This window comes from Poecile atricapillus, chromosome 36 (assembly GCF_030490865.1).
Source record: "Poecile atricapillus isolate bPoeAtr1 chromosome 36, bPoeAtr1.hap1, whole genome shotgun sequence".
NCBI classification, from domain to species: domain Eukaryota; kingdom Metazoa; phylum Chordata; class Aves; order Passeriformes; family Paridae; genus Poecile; species Poecile atricapillus.
The window spans coordinates 1640445-1660277 of NC_081284.1; the positions used below are offsets into that span (position 1 = coordinate 1640445).

Consider the following 19833-nt stretch of genomic DNA (forward strand, 5'->3'; position numbering starts at 1 on the left):
CCATGGTGACATCCCAGAGCCCTCCAGGCTGAAGAGGAGGTGTCACAGATGGTCACACAGGTGCCATTGTCACATCCCAGAGCCTGCCAGGCTGAAGAAGAGGTGTCACATCCCAGAGCCCTCCAGGCTGAAGAAGAGGTGTCACAGATGGTCACACAGGTGCCATTGTCACATCCCAGAGCCCTCCAGGTTGAAGAAGAGGTGTCACAGATGGTCACACAGGTGTCATTGTGACATCCCAGTATGTTCAGAGGAACACTGAACTCACCAGCAGTCCCAGGGGCTCCATGGAGACATCAAGGGCTGCCTCCAGCCTGCTCAAGACCCCTGATGTCACCAGCAAAAGCTCCTTGGAGACTTCTGTCCCTGCTGCAGTGGCAGCTTCAGAGGCCCGCAGAGCAGCACAGCTGATTTACCAAAATATGGACATGATCCAGTACCAATATCCAGCGGGGACAGACAAACTCTCTAAATGTTTTAGGGTTATAAAGTGTTTATTAGCAGCACTGCGCCGATATGCACACAAACCCATCATCTCCCACGTCCCCTGGAAGTTCATCCCATGTCCCCACCATGTCCCCATTCATGGCTCTCCATGTCCCCACCCATGTCCATGTCCCCTCCATGTCCCCATTCATGTCCCCTCCCATGTCCGTGGCTCCCCGTGTCACTGTCCACGGCCGTGCTCCCTTCAGCTCCTGCTGAGCCCAGGTGAGCACAGGGAGCCAGGAAGATGTGGACACCACCAGCCAGGTGTCTTCCCAGCACGGATCACCAGGAGCACGGATCACCGAGTCCCTGCCCAGCCAGGCTCACTGGGGATCATCCAGAGGAGGATGGAGCTGGGGCAGCGCACAAAGCTCTTCCTGCACGCGGGGCACGCGCAGGGCTTCCCTTACCGGGGCCTCCCTTGCTGTTGGCTCACGGTAGAGCTCTGGGAGAAGCTCTGCCCACACTGGGGACACTGTTAGAGTCCCTCCATGCTGTGGGTGCGCTGGTGGGCAATAAGCCTGGCGCGATAGATGAAGCTCTTCTCGCATTGTGAGCACTTGTAGGGTGTCTCCCTGGTATGGATCTTACGGTGGATGTTCAGGTGGGAGCTCCGCACAAAGCTCTTCCCACATTCTGAGCACTTGTAGGGCCTCTCCCCAGTGTGGATCCTCTGGTGGATGGTCAGGTAGGAGGGCTGGGTGAAGCTCTTCCCACACTCTGAGCACGTGTAGGGACATTCCCCGGTGTGAATTGTCTGGTGCATGATCAGGTCAGTGCTGCCACGGAAGCCCTTCCCACATTCCCTACACACATAGGGTCGCACCCCAGTGTGGGTCATCTGGTGCCTGACCAGGTGGGAGCTCTGCACGAAGCCCTTCCCACATTCCTCACACTGGTAGGGCCTCTCCCCGGTGTGGATCCTCTGGTGGATGGTCAGGTTGGAGCGCAGGGCAAAACTCTTCCCACACTCTGAGCACGTGTAGGGCCTCTCCCCGGTGTGGATCCTCTGGTGGATGGTCAGGTAGGAGGGCTTGGTGAAGCTCGTCCCACACTCTGAGCACGTGTAGGGACATTCCCCGGTGTGAATTGACTGGTGGATGATCAGACAAGAGCGGACACGGAAGCCCTTCCCACATTCCCTACACACATAGGGTCGTATCCCACTGTGGATCATCCGGTGGTGGATCAAACTGGAGCTGGCGGTGAATCTCTTCCCACATTCCTCACACTCGTAGGGCTGTTCCCCCGTGTGGGTCTTCTGGTGGTAGATCAAATTGGACTTGGCGCTGTAGCTCTTCCCACATTCCCCACATTCATAGGGACGCTCCCCGGTGTGGATCCTCTGGTGGACAGTCAGGCGGGATCTGGTGCTAAAGCCCTTCCCACATTCCCCACATTCATAGGGACGCTCCCCGGTGTGGATCCTCTGGTGGACAGTCAGGTGGGAGCTGGTGCTGAAGCCCTTCCCACACTCCCCACATTCATAGGGACGCTCCCCGGTGTGGACGGTCTGGTGGATGAGCAGATCTGAGGTGTCTCTGAAGCCCTTCCCACATTTCCCACACTTATAGGGCCGTTCCCCCGTGTGGATCATCTGGTGGCGGAGCAGGCTGGACCTTGTGAAGAAACTCCTCCCACACTCCAAGCACTGGTGGGGCTTCTCCCCATCCTGGAGCTTCTCATGGACCACCAGCTCAGAGCCCCGGCTGGATCTCCGGCCGCTTTCCCGGCTCAGGGTGGGTCTTTCCTCCTCAGAGCACCCTGGGCTGGGTTTGCAGCTCCTCCTCCTGCGGGTTCTCCGCGGCTTTTCCTCCCCTTTGGATTCCAGTCCTGTGGAGCCGCTCAAAATGGCCTCTTCCACGAGGTTCTGACCCGGGGATTTGTCCTCCCTGCTTTCCATCCTCAGCTCCTTGTCTGGGGGAGGAAGGACAAGGAGAGGATGGGATTTGCCTCCGTGCCAGAGGGAAGGGGAAGGAGATCCCCCCAGTGCGTCCCCGGCAGGACGGTGTCGGCAGCGGGGTTGTCCTGCAGCCGGGGGCAGGCTGGGCTGGGAGATGGAGCAGGAGAGAGGGGGAAAGGGGCACTGACTTCCTCCTCACCTGCCTGGCTGTCCTGGGACATCTTCCTCTTCCTCACAGCCTCCTCCTCCTCCATCCGGCCAAGGTTTGGGAATGAGAAATCCTGGTCTGGGGGAAAAACAAGGTGTGAGTGCCTTGGCTTTGAAGGTCCCACTGCCCAAATCCATCTCCAGAGATCACCGCGGCTCTGGTGCCCACAAAAACCCCCAAAGCAGGAGGCCAAAGAAACTCTCCCGGCACTTCCCCCGTTCCAGAGCCCTTCCTTTGGGGGGCCCGTGGCTCCTGGGGACGCCCCCTCCCCCGGCTCCTGCTCAGCCATGCTCAGGGGGTGTCGGGGCTGCCAGGGCTCATCCTCCCCCGATTCTGCCTCGGCTCCCGGGGCTCCCGGGCTCCCTTCTTCAGCATCCCCCACTCCACACACTCACGCCTTCCCCTCCCCTCCCCGACAGCGCTCCGAGCTTCGCCCGACCCGGACCCCACTCATCTCCAGGCCCCACCGCCCCTCCAGGCTGCCGCAGCTCCCCCAGCTCTGCTCTCGCCCCTCTCCCCACGCCGGGGCTCCCGCGCTTCATTCCCCGCCGGGACCGGGCCATTCCCCCCGGGACCGGGCCATTCCCGCCGGGACCGGGCCATTCCCGCCGGGACCGGGCCATTCCCGCCGGGACCGGGCCATTCCCACCGGGACCTGGCCATTCCCCCCGGGACCGGGCCATTCCCTCCGGGACCGGGCCATTCCCACCGGGACCTGGCCATTCCCCCCGGGACCGGGCCATTCCCCCCGGGACCGGGCCATTCCCCGCCGGGACCGGGCCATTCCCTCCCGGGACCGGGCCATCGCCACCTGGACACCCCAAAACCCCCCCAAGGGCCATTTGCGGCTCGGCTCCGGACTCCTCCAACATCCAAAAACATCCCCTCATCATACAATAATGATATATAACATAATATAATAACACCTCTCCCACCGACACCCAAATCTATTTGGGACTCCATTCCGAAATCCGACAGCTCCCAACCCCCCTCCACCCCCCCCAAAAAAAAAAATCCCAAACCCTCGGAGATGCGGCGAGAGATTCGGGGCGAGCTTCCCCTGCGAATGCGGGGCCACGCGGAGCTCCAGCGGCCGCCACAAGCTCCGCGGGCTTCTCCTCCTCCTCCTCCTCCTCCTCCTCCCGCTCCTCCTCCCGCTCCTCCTCCCGCTCCTCCTCCCGCTCCTCCTCCCGCTCCTCCTCCCGCTCCTCCTCCCGCTCCTCCTCTTCCTCTGTCCCTCTTCTTCCTCCCGCTCCTCCTCCGCTGCCTTCCCGGCCCCCCTTTCCCCCCGCTTTCCCCCCCGCTCTGCCCCACCGGCTGTCGGCTGGGGGGGAGCCCCCCGTGAGCCCCCCGGGATGGGCAGGGGGCTCGGGGGCTGCCGGTTCCGATGCCGGGTGCCGTCCCGCTCCCCCCCGAGCCCGAATTGCGCTGCCGGGGCTCTGGGGACAGCGGGGCTGGCGCAGCTCGGGGGGCAGCGGGGAGCGCTGGGCGCTGCCCGGGGAGCGGAGCCCCCGCTGGGGAAATGGCTCGGGGGGCTCTGCCTGCAGCCGGGAAAGGCGCTGAGCCCCGCCGCTCTGCTCCTTTGCATTCGCTGTCCCGAGGTTTGTTTCTAATGAAGGCCTTGGCTTCTCTGTGTGAAAAACGGGGTTCACTTAATTTTTATAGAATTTAAAAATTTATATATAAATTTTATTTTTAATATATATAATATATATTATAAATATAATATCTTAATATTATCCTTAATATTAATATATTATTAATATAGTACATTATAATATCATTATTTATTATTAATATATTGTATTATTAATAATATAATATTTATTACTAATATAATATAATATAATATAATATAATATAATATAATATAATATAATATAATGTAATATAATATATTTAAATATATTGTTTACATCATATATATTATATAAATAATTTTATATAAATATAAAGACTTATAAAAATAATTATTTATATTAATTTATATATAAATTCTATTTATATATAGCATTTCAAAGTTTAATAAAAAAACAATTAGGAGAAAAAATAAAGTAAAGTATACAGATACGGCCGGGTTTCTCTGCATTCACCTCACTGACAAAGGATTGTCCCTTAAAAACAGAACCCTACTACATATCCATAAATTCTCACACATATTCAGACATTCTTCTTAGGATCTTTGTTGTTCATCTCTTTAGTTTTCTTTTGCCCCCTTCCCAATAGATCAATCTTCTTGGTGCCATTGAGATTTACATTCTCTGATACCAGAAATGCAATAAGTTCCTCCCCCCAGAGTTCTGGTCACTGCTGTCTTCATCTGGGTAAGAGAGTTTACAAATGCAGGAGTTCTCTAGCAATTTTTTTTTTTCTTCTCAGTCTTTGGGTTGTACAAACAAAAGCAGTTTTTATTTTCATACTATGCCATAGCCTAACATATATGTATTATACTACTATTTCTAAATTTCATTAATAACAGAAATAAAGAAAACTATATTAATACAACAGAATTTCTCATTCTTATAACATTCATTTTAATATTTGTGAAAAGCCAACAATATAAAACGTATCTATAACATCTAAAACCTTGAACTGTTCAAAGTTTGTGTCTCCTAGCCCCTGAGCCATGAGGGCCACAGAGGAGCCCCTGCTTTCCCAACTCCTTCCCACAGACACGAGCCTGGGGGAGGCATCCAAGCCCAGCCTCACGCTGGCACTGCTTGAAGTGACTCTGTCCCGCAGCGCTGACAAATGGCCAATGTGATCCAGGCACAGACAGCGAATTATTCAGCAGGAGAAATGATCTGACACAAAGAACTCCATCCCCATCGTTCACCGTGGAGCCGAGAAGCCAAAGCTGCTCCTGGTGCTGGACAGAGTTAACAGGGTGCGCTCTATTAAAGCACGGACAGAGAGAGGATGGAACCAAGAGAAGGAAGGAGAAGAAGGGGATTTGCCCCTGTGCCAGAGGGAAGGGGATCCCCCAATCCTTCACTGTCTCCACGGCTCTCAGCGGCACCTGCCCAGCCCCAGCCACGGCTCTTGCCCCTTTCTTTTCCTCTCCGACACCTCCTTCCTGCTTCTCCACCTGGCGTTTCTTGTTGGCTGAAACACACAGCGTGAGAAACGCTGCGCGCTCTGTGCACCCCATTTTCGGTGAGCCCGAGGGATTGCAGGCTGCCAGGGGCTGATCTGTTCCCAAGGGAAAGCTTCTTGGGGGATCTCACACTGGAGGACAGCAGTTGGAAATCATCTTGCTTTCTCCAAACAGTGCTGAATAACTGGAGACAGCACGTTTTTCTCTTGTCCCACCAATGGCACAAGAGCTGCTGTTCCTTTACCTAACCACGATAACCCTGTAGCGCAGGACCCTCTAAAAGCTGAAAAGTTTGGAGAATAAAGGCCCCTTTTAGCAACTCGTGCTGTGTGCTGTGAACCCACACTGATCCACCATGTCCAACAGCCACAGCGCTCCTCTCAGAGCAGAGTTTGAGTTCCTCTCCAGTTTTTAAGAGGTTTCATCAAGGACTAGAAAGGGAGAATCAGAAAGCAAAAGGTGCAGGTGCCCGGGTGCCTGGCACAGCCAGAACACACCCACTGCTTCAGTCTGCAGCTTTTTTATACCTTGTCACCTGCCCCGGCACAGCTCCCTTGGGAAGCGGGGCAGAACCAGCACCTTGGGAGCCTTGGCAATTCCCCTCTTGGATCCATGGCACTTGCTGCAGTGATGGGGAATCTGTTTCCACAGCACAACACCCCCCGTCCCTCCCAAGAGCCTTCAGATCACACAAACCCATCATCCCCCACATCCCCTGGAAGTTCATCCCATGTCCCCACCATGTCCCCATTGATGGCTCTCCATGTCCCCACCCATGTCCATGTCCCCACCATGTCCCCATTCCTGGCTGTTCATGTCCCCACCCATGTCCCTGTCCCCATTCATGGTTCTCCATGTCCCCGCCCCTGTCCATGTCCCCCCCTCAGATTCCTCTTCATCTCCAGCCCCACCAGGACAGCTGTGGATGGCTGGAGCTGGCGCTGACCCCCATGCGAGGGCGGGACCTGCCACGCCGGCGCCTCCACTGCCACCTGCAGCCGGACGCCGCCGTTTTGTCCTGCACCACGGTGGCCAAGGTGGCCAGCAGTGACCATGAGCTCTCCTGGGGGCAGCTCTTCCAGCTGGCCCTGCTCCCCCGGCTCTGCACCCTCACCCTTGCCCTGTGCTGACCAACCAGGGCTGCCAGTGGTGCCATCGCCGTCCCACCGGCTGTGCTGGTGGTGGCCCAGCAGCCCCTGGAGCGCTGGTGCTGCATTCTGGGACCACAGGATCATGTCCAGGGATGCTCCAGCGAGCAGGAACCAGCACAGGACACCAACGGGCCGGGCTCTGCTCAGGAAACCATTTATTCAGCAGGAACAAACTCAGATCTAGAGACAAAGAGCACTGAAGAGAGGCTGGGTGATGGGTTTTGTGGGACAGAACCAGGATGGAATTCAAGGTCGGGGACTTTTAGGAACACAGCAAGGGAGAAACCGCAGGGGCTCAAACCCAATCAGAACCAGGCAGGTCCTACAGAGGATCAGGAGGAGCTGGGGCTGCGCCACCGCCTCAAATATTTGTTCGTGACTCCCCGTGACAAACACCGGGCCCAGTTGGGCTGCAGATCGCTCATCCTTGTCACGGTCCAGGTGACACCAGGGTGGCAGGGACACCAGGCATGGGGGGCTGTGACCAGGGGAAGAGGGCACGGGGAGATGGGGACACCAAGGACAGCAGGTAGAGGGGGCACAGGGACATCGGGGGCGTTGGGAAGGTGGTGTCAGGACACAGGGGAGGGGGCACACGGACACAAGGTGGGGTCAGAGGGACATCAGGGAAGCAGAGGGACATGGGGACATTGGGGAGGGGGTGTCAGGACATGGGGGAGGGGACACAGTGACACCATGGAGAGCGTTGGGAGTTTGAGGACATGTGGGGGCAGTGGGGGACTCAGGAGATGTCTCTTGGAGGGGGAGAGGTGTTTTGGGTTCCCCTGGGGGCACATCACCGGGGTCTGGACACTGCAGTGGCCCCAAAAGAGGGGACAGCCAGACCGTGTCCCCTTGGGGGGGATGGAAAATTCCATGGGAACGCTCACCAGGCTTGGAAGAGACTGACGTGTGACATACCCCTACCCCACCACAAGGCCCCTTTTCCTGTGTCCCCCCCACAGTGTCACCTGCTGTCACCTGGAGCCACCTGTGCCCTCACCCTGCTATTGAGTAGGGCCGTTAATTAATTAGAGCTAATTATGGCCACAGGGAGGGATTTGGAGCAGGGAGAGCCCCAAGAAGGACGATGAAGTTCAGAGTCTCTGGTGTTCCTGGGGCATTTGGGGACAACAGGGGCGACATGAGCGTCCCCAAGGAGATTCCCCCTCATCTCCCATGGGACACCCGTGTCCCTGAGATTGTTCTGGACTTGCCGGGCCAGGGGCCGCTTCGGCCACGCTGTACCCGAGGCTGGCTGGTCTCTGGGGGGACCCAGCAGAGCCTGTGTCTCCTCCTCAGTCCAGTGTCATCCCCTGTCCCGGTGTCACCCTACCCGCTCCACAGTGTCCCCATGTCCCACTGTCCCAGTGTCCCTCTACCCGCTCCACAGTATCCCCGTGTACCCCTGGGTCCAGTGTCATCCCCTGTCCCGGTGTCCCCCTTCCCGCTCCACAGTGTCCCCGTGTCCCCCTGTGTCATCCCCTGTCCCAGTGTCCCTCTACCCGCTCCACAGTGTCCCCGTGTCCCCCTGTCCCAGTGTCCCTCTACCCGCACCACAGTGTCCCCGTGTACCCCTTGGTCTGGTGTCATCCCCTGTCACAGTGTCCCCATGTCCCCCTGTGTCATCCCCTGTCCCGGTGTCCCCCTACCCGCACCACAGTGTCCCCGTGTCCCCCTGGGTCCGGTGTCATCCCCTGTCCTGGTGTCCCCCGACCCGCTCCACAGTGTCCCCATGTCCCCCTGTGTCATCCCCTGTCCTGGTGTCCCCCTTCCCGCTCCACAGCGTCCCCATGTCCCCCTGTGTCATCCCCTGTCCCGGTGTCCTCCTACCCACTCCACAGTGTCCCCATGTCCCCCTGTGTCATCCCTTGTCCCCCCCGCCCAATCCCCAGTTCCTCCCCACCCCCACGTCCCCTCTGTCCCATCCCGTTCCGATTCCTGGTGTCCCTGTCCCCCCATCCCGGACACCCCCTCCCCTCAGTGTGACCCCCACCCCCGTCCCTGGTACCTCCTGTTCCTGTGTCTTGGCCCCATTCCCATCGCAGCCTCCGATCCCAGTCCCATTCCCGATCCCTATTCCCATTCTCGATCCCAATCCCAGTCCCGTTCCCATTCCCTATCCCACACTCCCGCATCTTATTCCCATTCCCAGTCCTGTTCCCATTCCCCTATTCCCTATTCCATTCCCTGTCCTTTTCCCATTCTCCTATTCCCAGTCCCGGTCCTGTTCCCATTCCCCATTTTGTTATCCCATTTCTGGCCCTTTCCCCATTTCCCCATTTCCAATCCCAGTCCCGTTCCCATTCCATATCCCACATGCCTGTTCCCATTCCGCCATTCACTATCTCATTCCCAGTCTTTTTCCCATTCTCCCATTCCCAGTCCTGTTCCCATTCCCCTATTCCCTACCCCATTCCCAGCCCTATTCCCATTCCTCCATTCCTGGTCCCGGTCCCGTTCCCATTCCCCTATTACCTATCCCATTCCCGGTCCTTTTCCCATTCTCCCATTCCTGGTCCCATTCCCATTCCCCTATTCCCTATCCCATTTCCAGTCCTTTTCCCATTCTCCCATTCCCATTCCCGGTCCCGTTCCCCTATTCCCTATCCCATTCCCAGTCCTTTTCCCATTCTCCCATTCCCATTCCCGGTCCCTTTCCCATTTCCCTATTCCCTATCCCATCCCCGGTCCTTTTCCCGTTCTCCCATTCCCGGTCCCGTTCCCAATCCCCTATTCCCTACCCCATTCCTGGTCCTATTCCCATACCTCCATTCCCAGTCCCAGTCCTTTTCCCATTCTCCCATTCCCGCTCCCTTTCCCATTCCCCTATTCCCTATCCCATTCCCGGTCCTTTTCCCATTCCCATTCCCCTATTCCCTGTTCTATTCCCAGTCCTATTCCCATTCTCCCATTCCCGGTCCCGTTCCCATTCCCCTATTCCTGATCCCATTCCCGGCCCTATTCCCATTCCTCCATTCCCATTCCCGGTCCCATTCCCATTCCCATTCCCATTCCCCTATTCCCTATTCCATTCCCGGTCCTTTTCCCATTTTCCCATTCCCGGTCCTTTTCCCATTTTCCCATTCCCGGTCCTTTTCCCATTCCTCCATTCCCGGTCCCGTTCCCGCTGCCGGCCCCGCCCACCGTCCCCCCTCACGTGACAATAACCCACAGTCCTGGCCCCGCCCACCGTCCTCTCTCACGTGACAATAACCCACAGTCCTGGCCCCGCCCACCTCCCGTGCGCTTTTCTTCTCTGACTCCAGTATTTATAGATTCTCAGCAATGACCAGGGAGTGGGTAATTAAGTCACCACCTTCCCAATCACACTGGTCATGTGAAACGTCTATCAGAAGGCGTTTCCTTAGAAGGAATGTGATAAACAACTTCTGTTTGTAGATCTTTCATGGAAAAGTAACAAAAACTGTGAAAACGTTATCAGAAGGCTTCAATTTCCAGGGCGACACCTTCCCTCTCCCCACTGTGGGCACACACTTGTGTTTTCTCTCTCTCAAGGCACCCCATGGCCCTCACCAAGGCACCTTCACTCTGGTGCCCCCCTCGCTGCCCCAGTGTCCCCAGACACGCACTCGACTCTCCTCCAGAGCCCACAGCGAGTGCTTTATACCCCAAATGTTCTCTGGTGCAACTCAGGGTCTCTGGATCCCCCTGCCTTGGCATCCAGAGGTCCTTTTGCTGCGTGTGACCCTCTCTCCCACCCCGTGTGCAGGTGGAACATCGGCAGAGGAGCCGGAAGGGACGCTGCAGGCATCAGGAGAGGGAGAGTTTCCTCTCTGTGCGCCGGGCGTCCAAGGAGCTCAAGTAGAAAAGTTCTTCAGTGCCCTGGGTAAGCAGCAGCCCTCCTGTTGAGGCAGGAGGAGAAGGGGTCAGTGCCCTGTGCTCAGTCAGGGGCAGTCTGGGAGCCTCTTCCTTGCCCTTCTACAAGGACACAGCGCTCCTGAAGCGTGGGCTCACCTGAGCTGGGCTTTGTGCCTCTCTCAGGTGTGCCCGCTGCAGCCGGCCCAAGACCGACAGTGCCAGCAGGACGACGTGGAGAGCTGTGCAGAGACCAGCCAGGAGCTGTCCTGCTCCTCACCAGCTGCCAGCCACTATTCTGTCATAAAGAATATTTCCAGGAAAAGATGGGATTCGATTTTTTTCACTGGCACAATGAGGCTCCTGCGAGCTGTTGTGCAATTTCCCTGCCTGAGGCCAGAGCTGTGCCTGAGACAAGAAATGGGAAATTGAGGTGTTGCCGAACTGCTTCTGGTCCAAGATTTCCTGCTGAGATGCAGGAGAGGGCAGGGGAATCAGGAGATTTCCTGGTGTCTCCTTGTCAGGAGGCAGCCCTGGCCTTGGGGTGCAGCGGCAGCCCCGGGCAGGGCACGGCAGCAGCGGAGGCTCCTGGCACAGGGAAGAAGCTGGGGGCTCCAAGCTGAAGGTGCTGCTGTGTGTCCCTGGAGGAGAGGACACCACTGCACAGGTGAGCTGGCTGTTGAGCTCCTGCTCACCTGCTGAGGAGCAGCCTTGTGAAAAACGAGATTCACTTAATAAATTATAAAAAGCTTAATATAAACAAAAAGACAATTAGGGGACAAAGGAAATAAAGCAAAGGGTTAAAACGGCTGGGTGCCCTGGCGGGTTGCCAGGAACACACCTGGTATCTCCGGAACACTCTTTTTAAACCCTCCTGCTATGAGGGTTTAATGCATATTCAAACTTTTTCAAGAAGTATTTAGCATGTCCCCTCCCTGGTTCCGCCTATTTAGAACAGGCTATGTATGGGTTTTTTTTTTGCTGTTCAGCATTATTTTTGCTGATGAGCATTATTTTGAGTTTGGTTTCCTTTCTTCTGCAAATGGTCAGTGCTGATAACAGTCTGGTGACAGCTGGGCTTCACAGCACATCCTTCCACTGCTGCCACCGGCCTGGTCCTGGCTGCTGATAACAGCTTGGGCTCTATTGTTCTTCCACTGATAACAGCTTGGGCCCCACTGTCTTTGCCCTCTGGGGTTTCCTTGCTTTGTACTTAGGAGATTCCTTTAAGCTTAAAACTTGTTAGCAAGAAAAAAAGTACATACATAGCCAAAAAGTATTTAACATCTAATATTCATCCTAATACTTGCGAAAGCCAATATCACAATAGAGATTTATAACAGTCTCTTGGGAACCGTGGTGACACTGCAGAGCCAAGGAGACCATTGCTGGAGTTCACGGAACCGAGGTCCCATCGTGACACCGCGATTCTGCTTCTTGAGCTTTGGACTTTCTATGAGCAGAAGGACATTGTTTTATCAGCAGGGATTCTCCTTTAGCTGGCTAGGCTGTTGTTCTTTGGTCATATAGTAACCAGTACTCTGTAAATTATGACTCAAAGCAGGCTTTCATTGCTACTTCAATTCTATCCTTCATGTTTTCAGAATCTTCTGCCAAACAATCACATTCATGAGGTTTCCCTGTTTCATCCTCCCCAACACACCGTGACACAAAGAAACAGCTTAGAACCAAGGGGCCGTTGTGACTGTCACGGGAAGAGGGGAGGTGTCCTGGTGGGACACTGGTGGCTGGGTTCTTTTTCCCCCTTGGACTGAGACTGGTGAGAGAGAGGAAGTTCTCTCTTGTTTGGACTTGGTGGTTTATTCTTCTCTTATCTACATTACATTACAAATATATATATGTATATATATATATATATATATATATGTATATATATGTATATATATATATGCAAGGTACAAGGAGCTACATGCACTAAGATAGGTGCAAAATGGCCAACAAAGATCTTTGTCAAGGTCTTTAATATGTCTATTTACCCAATTAACAAATGCCAAGTAAATTATTTTTCTTAAGGACCCAATGACCCAACACCTGTGTGCTGCACTGTGGCACTTTTTATCCAATCACTTCCTACTACCCAAAAACCTCTAGGAGAAGAAGATGAAGAAGGAAGAAGATGAAAAAGGAAGAAGATGAAGAAGGAAGAAGAGACAGCACCCTAAATTCTCCATCTTGTCTTTTGTTTTCTAAACTGGCTTAACTGACTGTAAAATTGCACTCAGAAGAATGCAGAGATAGGCTCTAATCCCCCATAAAACAATCAGTGTGCAAAAAGCACGATTCTTACCCAACAGGAATCCTTACAGGGACAAGACAGGTTCAGCCCCTTGACTGATCCCTGCAGTTACCATGGAGCCTTCCCTAACTTTTCTCTCGTTCTTGACTTTAGTTTTACCCTATTTCTTTGTGTTTGGTTGGCTAACTTGAGTCAGACATATCTTTGTTATTGATGGGTGCAAAATTCTCTCCCTTCACTTTTAAAGATAAAAAAGGTCTAAAAGAACACAGAGCTCACGCCCAGTGAGGAGTGGTTGTACCTTGGGGGTGGATAACTTTGGGATGGAGGTGTGCATGAATATCACTGTTCCAGGCTCTCATGAACCAAGCTCATCTGAGGAGAGAGATTTCAGCAGTTTCTTGCTCAGCACCAGGACATCTTCCCCATCTCCCATGGCTGACATGTGGTTTATCGGCTGCAAAGAACCAACGAGTTCCCTTCCCTGCAAGGATTCCCACAGAGCCTGGCCACGGTCCTCTCCTCTCCCCTTCTCTCCTCTCCGTCTCCCCTCCTCTCCGTCTCCCCTCCTCTCCTCTCCGTCTCCTCTCCTCTCCGTCTCCTCTCCTCTCCGTCTCCTCTCCTCTCCGTCTCCTCTCCTCTCCGTCTCCTCTCCTCTCCGTCTCCTCTCCCTCTCCTCTCCTCTCCCTCTCCTCTCCTCTCCCTCTCCTCTCCTCTCCCTCTCCTCTCCTCTCCCTCTCCTCTCCTCTCCCCTCCCTCTCCTCTCCTCTCCCTCTCCTCTCCTCTCCCTCTCCCTCTCCTCTCCCTCTCCCTCTCCTCTCCCTCTCCCTCTCCTCTCCCTCTCCCTCTCCTCTCCCTCTCCCTCTCCTCTCCCTCTCCCTCTCCTCTCCCTCTCCCTCTCCTCTCCCTCTCCCTCTCCTCTCCCTCTCCCTCTCCTCTCCTCCCCTCTCCTCCCCTCTCCTCCCCTCTCCTCCCCTCTCCTCCCCTCCCCTCCCCTCCCCTCCCCTCCCCTCCCCTCCCCTCCCCTCCCCTCCCCTCCCCTCCCCTCCCCTCCCCTCCCCTCCCCTCCCCTCCCTCTCCCCTCCCTCTCCCCTCCCCTCCCCTCCCCTCTCTGAAAAACAAAGTTCACCATTCTGGTAAATTTTAGAAGGTTTAATAAAAACAAAAAGACAATAGGAGACAAAGACAATAAAGCAAAGGCTTAAAATGGCCGGGTGTCACCCTGAAAATTAAACCTTCTGATAATGTTTTCAGTTTTTGTTACTTTCCCATGAAAGTTCTACAAACATAAGTTGTTTATCACATTCCTTCTAAGGAAACGCCTTTTGATGGACGTTTCACATGATCAGTGTGATTGGGAAGGTGGTGACTTAATTATCCAATCCCTGCTCATTTTCGAGAATCTATAAATACTGGAATCAGAGAATAAAGGCACGGATTTTTTGTTCTGATGCTGAGAGTGTTCCTGTGAATCATTTTGTATCCTTTAGTGACAGCAGGGGTGCTTGGCTCTCTGCCAAGAGCACCCGTGGTGTCCTGGGAACACCATCGTATACCGTATATATACCACTCCTGCCACACGGATTCATGCATATTCAAACTTTCCCAGGAACTCATTTGCATGGCCACTCCTTGGGTCCGCCTTTACGGAGCACGGGAGTTTCTTGGCTCTGTGGTTTTAATTCATTTCCTATCATCCTTTGATTTGGGCTTTGTCTCGTTTTCCCACAGGTGCTGTGGAATATAATAAATATTATATAAATAATATTATATAAATAATATATATAATATAATATAATATAATATAATATAATATAATATAATATAATATAATATAATATAATATAATATAATATAATATAATATAATATAATATAATATAATATAATATAATATACATTTATTATAATATATTAATTGTATGTATATTAATTATAATATATGATATATAATATGTAATATATAATATATAATATATAATATCTATATAATATATATCATTCGTGTTTTATTGTATATGTATATAAGCAGTAAGAAGAAATAAAAACTGTTGTTATAAAAAAATTATAAAACTGTTACAAAAAAATAGTTACAAGGTGCTGAGTGTCGGTAGCAGCCAGTCCCCATCATCCCTTCACTGGGGGTTTTCCTGCCTGCTCAGGCAGTTAGACCACACCATATCCACCTCCTAAACTCTTGCTAATGGCAGGAGAAAAAGAAAACAAATTCAATCACACAGCAAAAGCCACTCTAAAATTACACATATACGATTCATCTCAATACTGGTGAAAAGCCAACATCACAATATGCATTTAAAACATTTAAAATCCCAGGGCTCCTCATCCTCCAAAGACTTGTGAGCTCACGGGCACCCATGGGGACAACAGAGGGGTCCCTTTGGCTCTGGCACTCCCCGGCCTTCCAGAAAGATCTCCCAGCGCTCTCTGTGCTCCTCAAGAGCACCGAGGTCATGGCAAACCCCAGAGGCTCCATGGGGACGCTCCAGGGTGTCGGTGTTGGACACCAAATACAAGTGTGGATTCAATCACAGCAGCCAGAATGAGATGCTCAGGAAAAACCTTCATTTTCCAAACTTTTCAGCTTTTTTTAGGGTCTCACGATACAGGTTTAACGTGATTGGTGAAAGGAACACCACCTCTCTGTCCCATTGGTGGGGCAAGAGAAAAACACACTAACCACAGCTGTACAGAACTGTTGAGAGAAAATGAAATTTCTCTAAAAAATAGTCCTTGAGAGAAAATGAAATTGTTTACAAAAGTAGTCTGTGAAAGAGGGATGTTCTCAAGAGACTTTCCCTTGGGAAAAGATCAGCCACTGGAGCTCTCTCAGATTCAGAAAAATCAGGTCCACACCAGCGCTCTCCCAGCTGCCAAAGCACACCGAGCTCACAGGATGCCACTTGAGACACCAGGGCTGTCTCCAGGCTGCTGAGCAGCCGTGATGTCACAGAACCTCACAGGGGCTTCATGGTGACATCCCAGAGCCCTCCAGGCTGAAGAGGAGGTGTCACAGATGGTCACACAGGTGCCATTGTCACATCCCAGAGCCCTCCAGGCTGAAGAGGAGGTGTCACAGATGGTCACACAGGTGCCATTGTCACATCCCAGAGCCCTCCAGGCTGAAGAAGAGGTGTCACAGATGGTCACACAGGTGCCATTGTCACATCCCAGAGCCTGCCAGGCTGAAGAAGAGGTGTCACAGATGGTCACACAGGTGCCATTGTGACATCCCAGTATGCTCAGAGGAACACTGAGCTCACCAGCAGTCCCAGGGGCTCCATGGGGACATCCAGGGCTGCCTCCAGCCTGCTCAAGACCCCTGATGTCACCAGCACAAGCTCCTTGGGGACATCTGTCCCTGCTGCAGTGGCAGCTTCAGAGGCCCGCAGAGCAGCACAGCTGATTTACCAAAATATGGACATGATCCAGTACCAATATCCAGCGGGGACAGACAAACTCTCTAAATGTTTTAGGGTTATAAAGTGTTTATTAGCAGCACTGGGTCGATGTGCACACAAACCCATCATCCCCCACGTCCCCTGGAAGTTCATCCCATGTCCCCACCATGTCCCCATTCATGGCTCTCCATGTCCCCACCCATGTCCATGTTCCCATTCATGGCTCTCCATGTCCCCACCCATGTCCATGTCCCCTCCATGTCCCCATTCATGTCCCCTCCCATGTCCGTGGCTCCCCGTGTCACTGTCCACGGCTGTGCTCCCTTCAGCTCCTGTTGCATCCAGGTGAGCACAGGGAGCCAGGAAGATGTGGACACCACCAGCCAGGTGTCTTCCCAGCACGGATCACCAGGAGCACGGATCACCGAGTCCCTGCCCAGCCAGGCTCACTGGGGATCATCCAGAGGAGGATGGAGCTGGGGCAGCGCACAAAGCTCTTCCTGCACGCGGGGCACACGCAGGGCTTCCCTTACCGGGGCCTCCCTTGCTGTTGGCTCACGGTAGAGCTCTGGGAGAAGCTCTGCCCACACTGGGGACACTGTTAGGGTCCCTCCATGCTGTGGGTGCGCTGGTGGGCGATAAGCCTGGAGCGATAGATGAAGCTCTTCTCACATTGTGAGCACTTGTAGGGCGTCTCCCTGGTATGGATCTTACGGTGGATGTTCAGGTGGGAGCTCCGCACAAAGCTCTTCCCACATTCTGAGCACGTGTAGGGCCTCTCCCCGGTGTGGATCCTCTGGTGGATGGTCAGGTAGGAGGGCTGGGTGAAGCTCTTCCCACACTCTGAGCACGTGTAGGGACATTCCCCGGTGTGAATTGTCTGGTGGATGATCAGACAAGAGCGGACACGGAAGCGCTTCCCACATTCCCTACACACATAGGGTCGTATCCCACTGTGGATCATCCAGTGGCGGATCAAACTGGAGCTGGCGGTGAATCTCATCCCACATTCCTCACACTCGTAGGGCTGTTCCCCCGTGTGGGTCTTCTGGTGGCGGATGAAATTGGACTGGGCGCTGAAGCTCTTCCCACATTCCCCACATTCGTAGGGCCGTTCCCCGGTGTGGATCCTCTGGTGGATGCTCAGCTGGGAGCTGGTGCTGAAGCTCTTCCCACATTCCCCACATTCATAGGGACGCTCCCTGGTGTGGATCCTCTGGTGGACAGTCAGGTGGGAGTTGGTGCTGAAGCCCTTCCCACACTCCCCACATTCATAGGGACGCTCCCCGGTGTGGACGGTCTGGTGGATGAGCAGATCTGAGGTGTTTCTGAAGCCCTTCCCACATTTCCCACACTCATAGGGCCGTTCCCCCGTGTGGATCATCTGGTGGCGGAGCAGGCGGCACCTTTTGAAGAAACTCCTCCCACACTCCAAGCACTGGTGGGGCTTCTCCCCATCCTGGAGCTTCTCATGGACCACCAGCTCAGAGCCCCGGCTGGATCTCCGGCCGCTTTCCCGGCTCAGGGTGGGTCTTTCCTCCTCAGAGCACCCTGGGCTGGGTTTGGAGCTCCTCCTCCTGTGGGTTCTCCGTGGCTTTTCCTCCCCGTTGGATTCCTGTCCCGTGGAGCCGCTCAAAACGGCCTCTTCCACCAGGTTCTGACCCGGGGATTTGTCCTCCCTGGTCTCCATCCTCAGCTCCTTGTCTGGGGGAGGAAGGACAAGGAGAGGATGGGATTTGCCTCTGTGCCAGAGGGAAGGGGAAGGAGATCCCCCCAGTGCGTCCCCGGCAGGACGGCGTCGGCAGCGGGGTTGTCCTGCAGCCGGGGGCCAGGCTGGGCTGGGAGATGGAGCAGGAGAGAGAGGGAAAGGGGCACTGACTTCCTCCTCACCTGCCTGGCTGTCCTGGGACATCTTCCTCTTCCTCACAGCCTCCTCCTCCTCCATCTGGCCAAGGTTTGGGAATGGGAAATCCTGGTTTGGGAGAAAAACAAGGTGTGAGTGCCTTGGCTTTTGAAGGTCCCACTGCCCAAATCCATCTCTAGAGGTCACCGCGACTCTGGTGCCCACAAAAATCCCCAAACATAAAGCAGAAGACCAAAGAAACTCTCCCGGCACTTCCCCTGTTCCAGAGCCCTTCCTTTGGGGGTCCCGTGGCTCCTGGGGACGCCCCCTCCCCCGGCTCCTGCTCAGCCATGCTCAGGGGGTGTCGGGGCTGCCAGGGTTCATCCTCCCCCGATTCTGCCTCGGCTCCCGGGGCTCCCGGGCTCCCTTCTTCAGCATCCCCCACTCCACACACTCACGCCTTCCCCTCCCCTCCCCGACAGCGCTCCGAGCTTCGCCCGACCCGGACCCCACTCATCTCCAGGCCCCACCGCCCCTCCAGGCTGCCGCAGCTCCCCCAGCTCTGCTCTCGCCCCTCTCCCCACGCCGGGGCTCCCGCGCTTCATTCCCCGCCGGGACCGGGCCATTCCCGCCGGGACCGGGCCATTCCCGCCGGGACCGGGCCATTCCCGCCGGGACCGGGCCATTCCCCCCGGGACCGGGCCATTCCCCCCGGGACCGGGCCATTCCCGCCGGGACCGGGTCATTCCCCCGGGACCCGGCCATTCCCACCGGGACCGGGCCATTCCCCCGGGACCCGGCCATTCCCGCCGGGACCGGGCCATTCCCGCCGGGACCGGGCCATTCCCCCCGGGACCGGGCCATTCCCACCGGGACCGGGCCATTCCCGCCGGGACCGGGCCATCGCCACCTGGACACCCCAAAACCCCCCCAAAACTCCCCCAAGGGCCATTTGCGCCTCGGCTCCGGACTCCTCCAACATCCAAAAACATCCCCTCATCATACAATAATGATATATAATATAATATAATAACACCTCTCCCACCGACACCCAAATCTATTTGGGACTCCATTCCGAAATCCGACAGCTCCCAACCCCGCGCCCCACCCCAAAAAAATCCCAAACCCTCGGAGATGCGGCGAGAGATTTGGGGCGAGCTTCCCCTGCGGATGCGGGGCCACGCGGAGCTCCAGCGGCCGCCACAAGCTCCGCGGGCTCCTCCTGCTCCTCCTCCTGCTCCTCCTCCCGCTCCTCCTCCCGCTCCTCCTCCCGCTCCTCCTCCCGCTCCTCCTCCCGCTCCTCCTCCCGCTCCTCCTTCCGCTCCTCCTCCTCCTCCTCCTCCCGCTCCTCCTCCCGCTCCTCCTCCTCCCGCTCCTCCTGCTCCTCCTGCTCCTCCTCCTGCTCCTCCTCCTGCTCCTCCTCCTGCTCCTCCTCCTGCTCCTCCTCCTGCTCCTCCTCCTGTTCCTCCTCCTGCTCCTCCTCCTCTTCCTGCTCCTCCTCCTCCTCCTCCTCCTGCTCCTCCTCCCGCTCCTCCTCTTCCTCTGTCCCTCTTCTTCCTCCCGCTCCTCCTCCGCTGCCTTCCCGGCCCCCCTTTCCCCCCGCTTTCCCCCCCGCTCTGCCCCACCGGCTGTCGGCTGGGGGGGAGCC

General features: G+C 55.0%; 1 pseudogene; it reads right to left on the reverse strand.

The window, feature by feature from the left end:
* Window positions 1–547: 547 nt before the first annotated feature.
* LOC131591012 (zinc finger protein 260-like) lies at window positions 548–18539 on the reverse strand (annotated as a pseudogene).
* Window positions 18540–19833: the final 1294 nt, after the last annotated feature.